The following is a 17500-nucleotide window of genomic DNA, read 5'->3' as shown; positions in this document are numbered from 1 at the left end:
GCAATCCAGACTTCTATAGTTGAGGAACTCGCTAAAACAATAGCCTGTGATTTCTAGTCATATTCAATTTTAGAGGATAAGGGGTTTAGAAGCTACGGTGCTAAACTTAATTTAACTTACGTTCTTCCAAGCAGGAAGACGTACTCTCAAACCATAGTTCCTAAAATGTTTATAAGTGAACATGCCCTGCAGCGGCATCGGATTTAAAAAAAAAAAAAAGGCTTCAGCTGTTTGCCTTACCACAGACAGTTGAACATCAAGGCCCACTACTTCTTTCATGTTCATGACCTGCCATTACAAAGAACATTACAAACTGACATCCTCTCTTTTAGATAGCTTTGATTGATTGATTGATTTAATGTTTTCTGGCATCCTGGTAGATTGTTTTGAATTCAGTGACAAACATACTTCTGAGAATTAAGCATAGGAGCTTCTGAGAGTGGCGAAAGAATGGGAAGTTAAAAATAAAGTAGTTTGCTGTGCATCGGATAATGCTACTAACATTACAGAAGCAATTATAATCATGATGTGGGCCCAGATGCCTTGTCCACACATTCTCAATTTAATTTTGAAAGATGGTCTGAAGGTTATTAAGCTCACAGTAGATCAAGTAACATCAATAATAATATATTTCCGTAAAAAGCACCCCGGGCACACAGAAACTTAAGGCTACTCAAGAGCCAGAAAGAGAATGCCCACTTTAAGTTTAAACATGCTTGAATAATAACAAAATAATAATAATTATTACTATTACTATTTTTACTACTTCCTACTATTATCATTGTATATTACAGATATGTAACAGAGATATGACAACAATAATATTACATTAAATTATATTTCTGTCATTTTCAGATATGAGACAACTTCGAAGGCGATACTTTTGTGTAGGAATGAGCAAAGAGTAATAGCAAGCCACCAGAGAGGTGAGACACTGACAACGGGGAGAGTCTAGCTGTTGGTTGAATTGCTTTGAGCATTAATGGAAAGAACATTTCTATTCTCGGCCTAAGGTTAAAAAACTTGCAATTAATGATCAAGGAGTTGTAGATGAAGCAGTGAACACATTTATAAAAGCATCAGCAATGTCTGGCCCGAATAACGAGCCATCTGGAACTACTCAACCACCTCTAGAAGAAGAAGAGGAAGAGATTATATTAGTAGGAGGAAAATCTCAGTCCCCTTCTGTTTTGAGTCTTTTTGATGAGAGGGCATGGACAGGGGAAGAGGTAATTCAACTGCAGATGCAACAGTGGAGATAAGGTTGTATCTTGAACAGGATCGTATCCCAAGAAATGCTAAGGCTTCAGTCTATCCCGACTTATAAAGGTGATGACAAAAAGATTGTGTATTGTTGATAAATCAGTTCCTTCAGAGTTTATTATCCAAAACGGAGCAAATAATTTCAAAGACGTAACCGGATAAACCATTCTACAATGAGACAACTTGCCTTTCTATGCGTTTATCATAATTATATTAGTAAAGTAATCTAAGAATACCGTCAGGGTCTTTAATTATATTTTTTTATTCAGTGTGGATATGATATTTTTTCCTGTTATTAGTACTTTACACGAACAATAAAGAGATATCGTTACTGAGAGAATATCATGCATATCTATGTGAATTTTAATTCACTCAAAACTGCTTACATATGTTTTTTGCATGCAAAATAATTAAGAAAATGTATAAGTGGAATATATTACTTTTATTTCATAGTCTTAAATTGCTAGATATGCTTTATTTTACTGAACATTCACTTATCAAAAGTAATCAGCCATACAGGAGCTGAAAAAATCGACTCTTTTCAGCGAGCTGAGCCAAATAAGTTTACCCCCCCTAAAGCTAGTCGTAATTTCTATCACTACTGCTCACTGTCCCACTCATTAACAAATGAAAACGGTCACTTGTCGGAACCCCCCCCCCCCCTCTCCAAACTTCTTGGAACTTTTTCAAATCACCAGGAATGAACTACACCTTCCTGTCCCCTCAGTGATACCCACAGTTTAACAGACACACTAAGGATACTATCAAGCACTTACTCGTCACAATGGCCCCTTCAGAGAACATCAAGTGCGAGGCTTTTGATGGTGGCCTCCTTGAGTTATAAAATACACCTTCCTGCTCATGTACGGTATGGTTACTCACTCTCTCTCTCTCTCTCTCTCTCTCTCTCTCTCTCTCTCTCTCTCTCTCTCTCTCTCTCTCTCTCTCTCTCTCTCTGCACATGTGTTCACATCATTCCTTAGTCATTCATTGAATGTTAGCAAGAAAAGACCTGTGATTGTGATTGCCTAGCTGCCACGAGATCTGTTCACATGCAGTGCAATTAAGACACCCATGAATGTGTGACAACACATCTTTTTATATCCAGTTCCAAGTCCTAGTCGAGTTCCCAACTCTGATCTCCCGGTGGTCCCTGGCTATTACATGGAAAAGTCGTCACATACCCTCTAAAACTCCTCCCCAGTCTGTAATTTTAAACAGGCCTTTCAAACTTGAAAAATCAACTATGTTATTTGCTTAGCACAATATCACTATATTTCATTGTATCTAATTTACTTAGAACGTTGAAGATGCCTTTTTAAATGCAAAATGCGGGGAGGTATAGATATTATATATATATATATATATATATATATATATATATATATATATATATATATATTATATATATATATATATATACACACACATATATATATATGTATATATATATGTGTGTGTATATATATATACACATATATATTACTTTACTTATATTCAGTCTATACCATTATGAATATTCTTTCCAACAAACGCATGCATATCAGTCTTCTCACTTCTATTAACATTACCTACTCACTTTACAGATTACCCATATATATATATATATATATATATATATATATATATATATATATATATATATACATATATATATATATATATATATATATATATATATATATATATATATATATATATATATAATTCCCTTGCTGCTTTATGACTAGATATTATTTCTCTATCCCTGCAATCATTGAATAAAATTTATGAACAGTTACTATTTCAAAGAAATGTCAATTTTAAGTATTTATATAATCACTAAAAAATCTGAATTACAATTCATATATAAGGTCATTGACCTCAAGTTTCCTCTAGTTAAGAATTTACATATCTACATACTTCTAAAAGTGACAGGGAAGTTGAAACATTATGACTTTGACAATATGTTACGAAATCCTATGAAACACCAAGCGATTTACAATAAAACTAATTGTGATTTATCAGTTCTAAAGGGCTAATAAATTTACAATATATATGTTGATAAGCAACAAAAGGATTGATATTAAATAAGGACTTACATAATGTTGCCAGTTTTAGAAATAGATTCATAAAAAAGTAAAACGGAATCTCTCTATATTAAATTTTTTTTTTCTTTTCTAAATTAACCGACTGACAAAAAAAACTGCCTACTCTCAGAAAAAAAATAAAGAACCAATAAGGCCAACAATGAAATACAAACAAGCACTGTCCCACTAAAAAAAAGTTTAATAAAAAAAAATTTTAAAAATAATATTTCTATACGATGAACAAATAGTTTCCCAATGATTTATGGATAAAAAAAATAAAGAACCAATAAGGCAAACAATGAAATACAAACAAGCACTGTCCCACTAAAAAAAAAAAAGTTTTGTAATAAAAAAAATCGAAAAAATTATATTTTTATAGATGAACAAATAGTTTCCCAATGATTTATGGATATTGGTTCCGGACATTTATTCCATTTCCAACTGTTTTCTATCAACATCAGCAAAGGACTGGAAACGGTAAGCATATGCTATGTTGTTATTTGTTCTCGTCTGTAGGATGTAGGAATCCAGTATTTGCAATATTTTCCCCCTACCCTTTTCAGCAGGAATTGAATGGGTTTCATCTATGTATCTCATAATTCTTTGGAGTGTACTCACAAAACGCATATACACATACAAACACTATATATATATATATATATATATATATATATATATATATATATATATATATATATATATGTGTGTGTGTGTGTGTGTGTGTGTGTGTGTGTATATATACACGCGTATATATATATATATATATATATATATATATATATATATATATATATATATATATATATATATATATATATATATATATATATATATATAAGTTAGATAGGGAGACCCCATCTCTCCTAAATTATTCACAGCGTGCCTAGAAGTTTTATAGAATTTAGATATTTAGATTGGGAAAATGTTAGAAGTAATATTAACGGAAATATCTCATCAACTTCGAGATTTGCAGATGACAGTTCTATTTAGTAAATCATCGGAGGAATTCAATAGATGATAAAAGATTTAAATAGAGAAAACAGAAATGTAGGACTAAAAATTAATATAAAAATTTCCTCTTGCTAAGAATTTACATATCTACATAATTCTAAAAGTGACAGAGAAGTTAAAATATCACCACTTTGACCAAATGTTAGGAAATCCTATGAAACACCAAGCGATTTACGATAAAACTAATTGTGACTTCTCAACTCTAAAGAGCTAATAAATCTACAATATCTGTTTATAAGCAACAAAAGGATTGATATTAAATAAGGACTTACAAAATGTAGCCAGTTTTAGAAATAGATTCATAAAAAAGTTAAACGGATTCTCTCTATATTAACATTTTTTTTTAATTAACTGACTGACCAAAAAGCATATACAGTATATACAGTATATATATATAAATATATATATATATATATATATATATATATATATATATATATATATATATATATATATATATATATATATATGTGTGTGTGTGTGTGTGTGTATATATATATATATATATATATATATATATATATATATATATATATATATATATATATATATATATATATATATATATATATATATAAAGCTCCTAAATTATTCACAGCATGCCTAGCAGTGTTATAGAGTTTACATTGAGAAATGTAAGAATTATTATTGATGGAAATACCTTATCAACATGAGATTTGCAGATGACAGTTCTATTTAGTGAATCATCCCGAGGAATTGAAAAGATGATAAAAGATTTGAATAGAGAAAGCAGAAATGCCGGACTGAAAATGAATGAGTAAAATTTTGATAATGTTCAATGGCAATGCAGAAAGACAACAGATAAGAGTTATGGACGAAACTCTAGAAAACAACTAGGGTAGTTAGATTATTAGATATTATCTGGCATCGTAACAGCATTAGTTATTAATGAGCTAGGATAGTGTACCCGAGTGTACCCTCAAGTTGAAGACCATGGTACGGAGGCTATGGCAATACCCAGGACCAGAGTACAGTACACTGATTTGACTTTGGAGTGTCCAAACCTTCACCATATCTTGGAAGTTAAACATGCGTAAGATGCACATAAATGAAAGGAATGACAAACACACTTTAACATGAATAATGTAGGAATTTCTTCTTTCAGACGAGATGAGAGCGAATTGGGCTTAACCATCATTACATTGGCCCCATCTGCTGCTAAATCTATCATGTTCCATTTATATTGAATACCTCCATCGGACATCGCTTTCACTATATGATTATATAAGCCTAGTGCAGTGGCTTCATCAATGGGAACTAACCCAAAAATGCATCAGTAACCTCACTGCCTATCATAACACGAGCAACTCTCCACATATATTTGATACAAGATTGGTCAGTTGCCTCATCAACATTTAATGAAAATCTGTTTCCTTTCATAACATGAATCACATTTTCTTTACTTGATTTCCCAATTGCATAGTTAATGACTGCAGTTGTTCTAGTTCTGCTAGAGGCAATCTTTTTAGCGATACTGGAATCTTCACACACAGACTGCATCAACTGTGGCAAATGTGCCAGAACATTTAAAGGCAAGTTATGCTCAACCACAAAAGCTGCTAATCTTATTTCTCCTTCCTTCATATTTGCATCTAATGTAAAAAGGTCAGACTGACGCCAGTGATGTAAGTGCGGGCTGCTTTGCAGAAGCTGCAATTTTTCTTAAATACTTCTGATATGTGGCATGCATCTAAAGTTCAGATTTTCGAGCATTGATGTCGCAATCATAGGCGTTGAAATAAGCACGAGTTTTTTACTTATCACTTGGCTTTAACCATCACTTAAACATGGGCATTGATTCCCATTTTCCAGTATAGAATTGATTATATTTGGCTTTCTTAGTTCGTGGTGAAGTTTTAGGGTCATCTGCATCCATCCTTACTACTGTTCTATACTTGGGTGCACAGCTCAGCTACCTAAAAGAATCGAATATTTACAATAAGGAGGGCTACTGCTATAAAATTATATCAACTGAAGCTGGCCAACGCAGCAAAACAAGTTAATTTTAGGAAAAAAAAAAAATTTCAGGTGTTATATATTATGCCTATACTACACCATATTTTTTCTATTTCAATTCAATGGCAATATTACCATAAAACAAATATTCACCATAAAACGTTGACTTTCACAAAATCCAACAGTGACAATTGCAAATATTGGCTACATTATTCATCATAATTCCAATATACTTTAGATTCACATGCCTGAAAAAACTTCACAAAATATGAATTCACTATACAATGAATCACTATAAATACAGCAACTGACGATAAAGCAGCGGAGTGAAGAAATGCAGATTTGAGATATTTTCCATTCGTTATAAAGGTTAAAGGTGTCTGGTTTCAGTTCCAGTTCCATCAGAATAGATGCTCACCAGAACGTCAGCCGGGCAAGCTCAACCCCCCACTGTGGTGCCCTACCACAGCAGTAGCCTCCCCAGTAAACAGCTTAAACTCACGGCCCTGGGCGGGGATCGATCTCTCGCCACGCGAATGCGAGGCAAACACGTTACCACTGTACTAGCCAGGAGCATATCTAGGGTTTACAGATCATCATCAGACAGTTGGGGCCCTTTAGCAACAAGAGGATTTGAGGGATGACGTTATAGTTCTTGCGGTTGGATGTAAAACCTTTCCTCGATTGAACAGCTAAGCCATTTCCCAAAGATTATTCCGTCGCTGAAACCTCCTTTTTATCTCTTCACACAGCTTTATCATGAACAATCTACATCTCCTCCTGATATAAGTGACATTATCTACGTTTTTTATTGTATTAGTCTTTTTACAGTAGTGTATGGACTGAATCCCTTAAATGTTGCTGAGTGGTATATGGCTCACTTCCTGGCTTGGACCAATATTTTCGAAATTTGATTTGTTAATAATTCCCTTACGACAAAAATTTTCGACAATATTTTTACATAGCCTGTTAACATGAAAATGAACTAAATATATTTTTGGGGTCTCCTTTGAAACAAGGAGATTGAAATTATTGCAAAAGTAAAATAAAGTTTAAAAAATTAAGATATACATAGAATGAGTGATCGTTGAGATCTTTTACTATTAGGTTAATAGACCTTAGCTTCTCCACTCTTTCTGTACCTACAAAGTACTGCTTCAAAGCCTCCCACTGTTCCAAGACCCTTTCTACTGCTTGGTGGAGACTTAGCCATCGCGTCTGTGATACATGAAAAAGTTTGTGTGGTTTTAGAGAGAAAAGTTTCTGAAATTGCATGAATTCATAGTTACGTTTGACTCGGTGTGAAAAGTGAGTGTAAATGTTCCTCAACAAGTCCTCGCACTGTATGGGAAGCACTTTGGAAGCCTCTGAAGCACATAGGTGTATAGAATGGCAAATGCACTTGCAAATTTTTAGGTATGGAGGGTGTTGCCTCAACCTGCTGGACAGAGTTGTATGCCCCCAAATTATCACCCTCCCCGCAAAACGAAGTTGGAAGGAAGTTATGTTTTACACCCTGTTTGTAGTAATTAAACTTAAAAGAAGCTGAAAAGGATTAAATTTTTGAAGGTCAAGGTCACGGTTAAGCAAACTGTCCAATTCACGGAATCAGCCATAAGTTTGGACATCGTTGCGACAGACTTCAAACGTGGTTCATATTTTAATGTAGGAATATCCACGCCAATTAATACACGTTAAGGTCAAAGGTCAAGGTCAAGGTCTAGGCCAGGAAATAAGGTGCCGCGGTGGAGGTCTGCGCTCTACTAAGTGCCCTTCTAGTTTATGAATGTTATGAGTTTAAGATGTGCAAAACCATTTCAAATAGTGACTCTCTACTGGAATCTACATTTGAGGAATGGTTTTCATATACATTAATCAAATCTAGCAACCTGGTCGTAATAGTTTCTCCATGTGAATCAAAATACTTAACTAGTACTGACAAACATTTGGTGTTAATGACATCATTTGTCTCGTCTATCACTAGGCTGAGAGAGAGAGAGAGAGAGAGAGAGAGAGAGAGAGAGAGAGAGAGAGAGAGAGAGAGAGAGAGAGAGATGAACTCCTTAACCTTATTTAGTGTAGCGCTTAAATCCCATTCACAAGGTCCGTGGATCACTTCACCCTACGGATCACCAGTCCACCTACCAGTATTTGGATACCAACATCACATGAGGTTAGCGATAAATGTTAGCCTAACGACCTCGTCGCTAGAAACTTGCTATGAAACCGATAGGGTTTAACATGGATACATACACACACATACTGTACATACACAAACAAACACATATATGAATAGTATGTATGTGTGCACGAGCGCGTGGAAGGATAAAACACTCGCGAGACTGTGTTGTTCTAATAACCTTATTATTAGTAATTGCTTAAGGTACGTTTTGCATGCAACGATTGTTGCAATCATCGCTCAACGATGATCGCCAGGCGATGATCGCTGAGCACTAATTACATTTATTACTATGGGGCTGTTATTCAACGAGCGATTATCGCTGGCTCCAAATAATCGGTCGTTGCAAAACAGCCCCATAGGAATACATGTAATTAGTGCTCCGCGATGATCGCTGAGCGATGATCGCAACAATCGCTGCATGCAAACCGTACCTTAAGCTACAACCCTAATGGAAAAAGCAGGATGCTATAAGCCCACGGGCTCCAACAGGGAAAATCAGGCTTTGATCGAACGAAATTTAATATCAGTATATTTAATACTATCTACATGTCATATATTACTTGAATATCAATTTTCATCTATACCTTTTGGATTGTTCTTATATGACACTTTCCATTTGGATGGAGGCTTAATATAATATTCATGACTCAATAATATTATAAAGACGAAACTACCAACCACATCGACAGTGAATGTTCAGTACATGTCTAGAATCGATTTAAGAAACATGATACACTCGCTAAAGCTTTCCATTGAAGTCTGTAAAAGTATCAAATAAAATAGATATAAATGGTACGACCATCAACCTCAAGCTGTGGTAGAAAATGACGAGGCTAAACTACTGTAGGACAACGGTATAATGACGTAATGACCTGGGTGACTCGGTCGAGTTCTTGATATGTGTCAGACCAAGAGGAGCAGTAGGAGAGGGCCCTGCGGATGTGCAGTAGGCTTTGGTGATAGAGGCCTTGTACCTGGCAGGACATTCACTGTCTCCATTTAAGGATAAGGCGAGATTAGTCTGCTAAATGTAAACACTGAGTACTTCCAGGAAGGTATGGTGATACAAGCACATCGACCAAACACCAATCTGCTTGACAGGACAAGGGAAAAAGTATCACTCATAGGTGTCGCTATACCGAGGGACTCGAGTATGAAAGATAAGGGAAGAGAAAAAAATAAAGAAGTACCAAGACTTGCGAATTGAATTGAGAAGGCTATGGAATATGCAAGTAGAAGTTGTGTCAATAATCATACGAGCACTGGGGACCATACCAAAGTCATTGGAAAAAAAAAAAAAAAAAAAAAAAAAAAAAAAAAAAAAAAAAAAAAAAAAAAAAAAAAAAACCTGCTACTTGAAACGGCACATACAGTGAGGAACGAGATGGGTTTCTAAGTAAGCTGCGTGTAACTCCTAACCGCACAACATAAACCACCTTTCTTTGTAGATTGTGATTAACAACAACAACAACAACAACAACAACAACAATAATAATAATGGTTAGAATAATAACAATAAACAGTAATAATAATAATAATAATAATAATAATAATAATAATAATAATAATGGTTAGAATAATAGTAATAATAATAACAATAAATAGTAGTAATAATAATAATAATAATAATAATAATAATAATAATAATAATAATAATAATAATAATCCTTACTTGAATAAAATTCACTCTCAAAAATACGGTCAAAAAAATATAAAAATTTATAACGAGGGTATTTGACATCCAGTCTAGCTCTCATTATCATTCAATACAATTAGAACTCAAAGAGCTCTCGAAACCTTTGTGTACATTTTAATATATTTGACAAAATCATCTCCCATTCAAGCTGTAATACGCAGTACCATTATCTGTAGTAGTAGCACAAAAAAAATTCAAAACATGATTTTATATTTATCAATCAATATGATTTATTTATCTTCTTTGTCTTTAATTTTGTTAATCCACGCAGTAACGTCAGCATTGAGTGATTACCTTATCTTTTATCATTTTATCGCATATCAATCGTAAATCATTTCTTTACGCTAATTAGTGAGGCGCTCGTTATGTATTTGCGAACAAAGTACTTAATTTTTTCTTCTGTTTTCTTTTTAACTCCGTTCACTCTAACGACGATTTCTTTACAAGATAAACTTTGTTAAACAAATTATGAACTGAAAGTTCGCCTGAATCATCCATGTACTCGCTAGCGCATCCCAGACCATGTTTCTTGATATACCAGCACTTGACGAATATAGAAATGAATATATTATTCATATCGTAGAATACGCGATCCGTCAGAAATGACGGCTGAATATTTAAAGATATGCACACACGCACACAAATAGATTCAACCGTTCCCACCCCCCTCCCCTTTCCTCTCAGGGTACCCTCTCACCAGGATATGACTACTCCTTCTCAATCAGACTCGAGGGACGGGTGGTTGTGGTCAAATCTGAAGACATAGAACAACATTGTTGTATTATTGTTCTCTATTGCTACGCATTTACATTCAGTTGCATTTCCGATGCTTCTCTTCACCTGAATGCTGAAGTTGCACGTGACTTAATTTATGTATATTTGTAAACTTTTTAGGGATCTGTTAAAATCAAAAGCTTCGTCTCACAAATAGAGTAAAATCATATCCTCTCATTCAGCAAATAAGTAAGTAAAAAAACTGCTGATCTGACAGATGACATCTTGAGGCGTAATAAATTCTGGACCTCAAGAAATTTATCGCTTAAAAGTTAAGACGCATTTCATATTTTCAGCCATGTACCAATCATACTAGCCATTTAATCATTCAATTTCCTACACGATTTTCATATAGGGTTTGAATATTATAATCTACGCTTTATTATATATATATATATATATATATATATATATATATTTATATACATAAGTATATATATATATAATTAGTAATAATAATAATAATAATAATAATAATAATAATAATAGTAATAATAATAATAATAGTAATCATCGATAAACCTATTTTTTTCAATGTAAATCCATCACTCTTAACAAAACAAATAATTTCGATAATGATTGAATTAAACCATTTAGGACTGATCAAGCTCCACCAATATATATATATATATATATATATATGTGTGTGTGTGTGTGTGTGTGTGTATGTGTGTGTAATTAAAGATAATAATAATAATTATTACAATAATAATAATATTCTATAAACCTATTTTTTTCAATGTAAATCCACCACTCTTAACAAAAGAAATAATTTCGATAATGATTGAATTAAACCTTTTAGTACTGACCAAGCTCCACCAATATATATATATATATATATATATATATGTGTGTGTGTGTGTGTGTGTGTGTGTGTATAATTAAAGATAATAATAATAATTATAATAATAATAATAATCGATAAACCTATTTTTTTCAATGTAAATCCACCACTCTTAACAAAACAAATAATTTCGATAATGATCGAATTAAACCTTTTAGGACTGATGAAGATGCCACAAAAAAAAAAAAAAAAAAAAAAAGAAGAAGAAGAAGAAGAAGAAGAAACGATAACCGGATACATCTGCTCTACTTTTGAAGCGATATGCAGTGCAATGGCAAAACGGAATTGATTGCAATCCCTGCAAAGTTTTCGCACTGCGTCACCAGGGCACATAAACTAACAAGTATTGATAAGCTATCCATTGACTGGCGCAGGGTCATATTTATAGTCAAGAAATATAGGAAAGAGGGTAACGACCTTTGGTACATGTAACAGCCAATCGTCAAAAAGCGATTCGCTTGTGTAAACTGAACTAGGGTTTGAATCTGTGTGATTCATTTGGGGCGTTCGGCTTCATGCTGTGTTAGAAGCAATCGAACACTGGGGGCAAAACGCATTTCTGAGCTTGGATATTATTAAAGGTGTTTGGTTTCATCAGACCATAGGAAGAAGGACACTCCAAAATCAAACTAGTGTTCTCTAGTCTTGGGTAGTGCCGTAGCCTCTGTACCATGGTTTTCCACTGTCTTGGTTTGGAGTTCTCTTGCTTGAGGGTACACTCGGCCAAACAATTGTTGTGTTATAAGCAATTGAACGCAGGGGGCAAAACGCATTTATTTTCTGAGCTTGGATATTATTAAAGGTTAAAGGTCTTTGGTTTCATCAGACCATAGGATGAAAGACGCTCCCAAATCAAACTATTGTTCTCTAGTCCTGGGTAGTGCCGTAGCCTCTGTACCATGGTTTTCCACTGTCTTGGTTTAGAGTTCTCTTGCTTGAGGTTACACTCGGGCATACTATTCTATTTAATTTCTCTTCCTCTTATTTTGTTAAAGTTTTTTATAGTTTATGTAAGAAATATTTATTTTAACGATGTTACTGTTCTTAAAATATTGAATTTTTCCTTGTTACCTTTCCTCACTGGGCTATTTTCCCTGTTGGGGCCCCTGGCCTTATAGCATCCTGCTTTTCCAACTTGAGTCGTAGCTTAGCAAGTAGTAATAATAATAATCATAATATGGTCACCAGAACTTCAGCTGGGCAAACACAGCAGTGGCCTCTTCAGTAAACAGTTTAAACTCACGGTTCCAGGTTGGGATCGATCTGGTGCCATGCAAAATCTAGGCAAACACGTTACCACTGTACAAGCCAGTCTTTTTCTTTGCACATTTGAAATTTATAAAAGAAAAATAATCTACTCAAAACCGGTATAAAAAAAAAAAAAAAACTGCTTTTTATCCTTTGACATAAATGCTGTTTTTTTTTTTCTTTGACTTAAAGTCAATGACTTTCCTTTCAACCAATGTTCGGAAAGTTTGTATATGAATGTTGTTAAGCTAATTCTAATATTTAAATGCGCAATAATACACGTTTTTTCATAAATATTAACTTTAACAGGGACCAGTGAAAAGTACATAACAACAAAACGGCACGTTTGGGTAACGAAATGATAAAGGTATTAGGAGAATCATATAACTAATTTCTTTTTTGCTATGAAGTTATATCGATAAATACTTCTCTTAACATACCGTCATTAACAATTATTATTATTTTTTTTTGAGGGGGGGGGGGGTTGGTTAGACGAGAAATCATTCAGCAACATGATTATTTAGCATGCAAAAATAAAAGTTGAGTCAGTTTCTGCAAGAGTTTTTTATGTTTAATTACACTACTTTCCCAGCACATTGAACAAGTAAATGAAGAGTAAAAATTACAATAATTATGCAATTCTACTGACATTTGAGCTCACCAATTTCAGACTGCGGTGTGAGGTTTGTTGCAATAAACAAAAGATATAAGCATATGCCATATATACAATTTGCACATACACATGCATACATACATACATACATATATATATATATATATATATATGTATATATATGTATATATTTGTATATGTGTATATATTATATATATATATATATATATGTGTGTGTGTGTGTGTGTGGTGCGTGTGTGTGTGAATGTACGTACGTCAGTTAGCATGCGCTAGTGGGCCAGTACCTTTGCAAGTGCATGAGTGTCATTGCGAGTGTCAATATGTGCTGGTGTGAGTAATCTGAGTTTCAACAAGATAATTAGCATTGGCCTTCATCACGTTTTGCGATTATATATTATAGTTAGTTCCCTTCTAAAGTATAGCTCTGTCGTTTTCATACTTACTTTGACGACAGTAGAGAGAGAGAGAGAGAGAGAGAGAGAGAGAGAGAGAGAGAGAGGCTGGGTTCCCCTTGATGTGAAAATAAAAACCCTAAAGACATGAAATTTAAAATCAAAAGTATATTGGAAGAGCATGATCGTTTTCTCGTTTCCAAAAGTTTGAATGACGGATGTTAACATGGGACCTAGAACTCTGAATTCAAAGCTGCAGATGTATTGCACAGTTGCAAATAAAATTTTCAATTTCATATTTAAAATTTTTTCTTTCAAATATCCTCTCTCTCTCTCTCTCTCTCTCTCTCTCTCTCTCTCTCTCTCTCTCTCTCTTTCCAGTTACCCTTTCTCTCCTTTCTATCTCGTAATAGGTTACACTAATTATTATTATTATTATTATTTTTATTACTTGCTAGTTGAAAAAGCAGAATGCTATAAGTCCTGGGTCTCCAATAGGGATAATAGCCCAGTGAGGAAACTCCTCTCTCTCTCTCTCTCTCTCTCTCTCTCTCTCTCCTCTCTCTCTCTCTCTCTCTCTCATTATTTTATGGGGAGGAACCTTCGATACAAAGTGTCACTTCCATCAGCAATATACAAAAAGGGGTAAATGAGTTTTCATCCTTCAAAGATTTTTTCTTTTTTCAAGCTTTTGGAAAACCTTGAAGTGCTTGGGTAAGGAACTTCAGTTCCTGAGGAGTCTGTTTTTCTAATTTAGCCTATGTGTAGTAGTGGTAATAATTCTTATTAAAGCAGAAATAATAACAATCTCCTTATATATATATATATATATATATATATAAATATATATATATATATATTTATATATATATATATATATATATGTATATATATAAATAAATATATATATATATATATATCTATATATATATATATATATATATGTATATATATATATATATATATATATGTATATATATAAATAAATATATATATATATATTTATATATATATATAAATATATATATATATATATTTAAATATATGTACATATATATACATACATATATATATATAATATATATATATATATATATAAATATATATATATATATATATATATGTATATATATATATATATATGTATATATATTATATATATATATGTATATATATAAATAAATATATATATATATATATTTATATATATATATATATATATATAAATATATATATATTTATATATATATATATATATATATATATTAAATATATGTACATATATATACATACATACATATATATATATATATATATATATATATCACCTAAATTTTCAACCTCGTATATTTTCTATCAATCCAACCACACGATGAAACATTCAATAAAAATAAAACCTAAAAATTGTAGAATAATATAAATCACAAATGGCTGAAAGTGATAAATGGAAAATTCGAAAGAATCCAGGACCCGGCGGCTTTCATTTCAGACTCAAATCTTTACTGGAATATTCCTTGCGGAAACGGAGAGAGAGAGAGAGAGAGAGAGAGAGAGAGAGAGAGAGAGATTTCCTCCTTTTTCCTTCAAGTGAAAATTGTATCATAAGATGGTTGAAAATTCAAATGAGATTCTCTCTCTCTCTCTCTCTCTCTCTCTCTCTCTCTCTCTCTCTCTCTATCATAAGATGGTTGAAAATTCAAATGAGATTCTCTCTCTCTCTCTCTCTCTCTCTCCTCTCTCTCTCTCTCTCTCTCTCTTAAATGTTAAGCCCTATTACCAGACAGGTTTATTGATTATGTTCACCGATTTAATCAGGGATGGGCCAAAAGGGTCGTCTGAAAAGAACGTAGAAGTGATAAAAACGATTATTTTTACTTTCCAAAGATATTTGTTTCTGTATTCACTAAAACATTATCAACTTAGCAACTAAATTTACCTTTCTTTTTTTGCCTTGTGAATAAATCTTTTTGAGTGAGGTGCATTATGATTTGAATGATATAATTATATCAAAATATATTGAAGCTTTTGTTCTTGATGTTCTATTTTTTTTTTCTTTTCTTTTTTTGACACCAAGTAAAGGGTCACTATCCATTTTAACCCTTTTACTGCCATTGATGACTTCATCAAAGATTGAGAAAAAGAAATATCTTTTAAAATCACCCCAAAACATAGCAAGTTGTTATTCCTTGGAAAGGTCGTGATGAGAGCTTTTAAATAAATATAAACAAGATACGGTTTATGTAGTCTTGAAAGATTTTACATCAAAAATTTTTGTTGAATTCACCACTGGCAGCGAAAGGGTTAACTTCAATTGCGAAAACATTACTAAGTCCCTCCTTATTCATACGATATATTTGCAAAAACTAACAATCAGAATAAGACAACCTTTTTGCTATGTGATTCTATTTCATCCGACTAAAGAGTAGACGAAGGATTAAAAATAGACGTACAGCAGGCGAATTAACTAACCTTGCTTACGAGATTCGAATTACAGATATGCAGTGGTTTCCATCAGAGTTCTTTGATGAATAAAGCTATTACTTAACTTTCATCTCTTAATTTGTTTATTTATTCTTAGATTTTTTACTATAGGTTTTTAGAAAATAACGGAAGACCAATATGATTAATTTATTTTCTACATCAGAGATTTGAAGGCAAACGCACACAAAATAATCTATTAGTCAAACAGTACTTCTCACACATAATACTAAAGCGATTTTAGTAATACATCTGGGTAATACATATTCAATAACATTTATCCTTGAAATAACATCGACTCACAGAGTGATGTAAATCCTATATGACGATGTTATCATGGAAAGATAATCAAAGACCTTTTGATTATATAATTCAAGGTATATGAATTTACTTAGCTCCAAATATGATCTCTGCAATTTCATAAAACCTCAACAAAGAAACTTAGCAATCCAATGCGTTATCAAAGGCTAATTTGCTTTTGTAAAAGTAAACGTCTGTCCATTAAGTAAATTAAAACATGAAATGAAAATTCTTACACCAAATCTTATATTTTCAAGGATATCGAATTCATATCCCTTCGAGTTCTTTCATAGCGAAACTCAAATCTCTCTTTGTGTTTTAATAGATCAACTGACGATTACCGATGGAACAAAGGAAATGCGTCTTTCCTACAATTTTAACCGATCATGGAAGACTTTTTCTAATTGATTCTTAGGTTCAAAAACCACTTAAGAAATGTAATATGCAACTTTTAAATCACATTTAACTGAAATTGGTTGAATTTCAGAGAAATATACGCTACTTAAACGGTAATTTATTTATCATTTACAGCTTTATATTCGTTCGACATGATGGAAAGTCGGTTAGTAAAAGTTGCTTATAAATACCTGAAATTTAACCCCAAACATTTCTCTCTTTGGCATTCTAAACTG

At 32.7% G+C, this 17500-nt stretch overlaps 1 long non-coding RNA gene and 1 pseudogene across 1 annotated transcript in view; both read right to left on the bottom strand.

The window, feature by feature from the left end:
- The window catches only part of LOC137634922 (uncharacterized), a 619823-nt gene that overhangs the window by 592161 nt on the left and 10162 nt on the right, over positions 1-17500 (bottom strand). The gene's annotated exons all lie outside the window — the stretch shown is intronic.
- On the bottom strand, positions 5622-8310 carry LOC137634694 (uncharacterized; annotated as a pseudogene).

Source organism: Palaemon carinicauda, chromosome 45 (assembly GCF_036898095.1).
Source record: "Palaemon carinicauda isolate YSFRI2023 chromosome 45, ASM3689809v2, whole genome shotgun sequence".
Lineage (NCBI taxonomy): Eukaryota > Metazoa > Arthropoda > Malacostraca > Decapoda > Palaemonidae > Palaemon > Palaemon carinicauda.
Note: the sequence above shows the minus strand (reverse complement) of the source record. Positions and strands in the feature narration are given on the sequence as shown.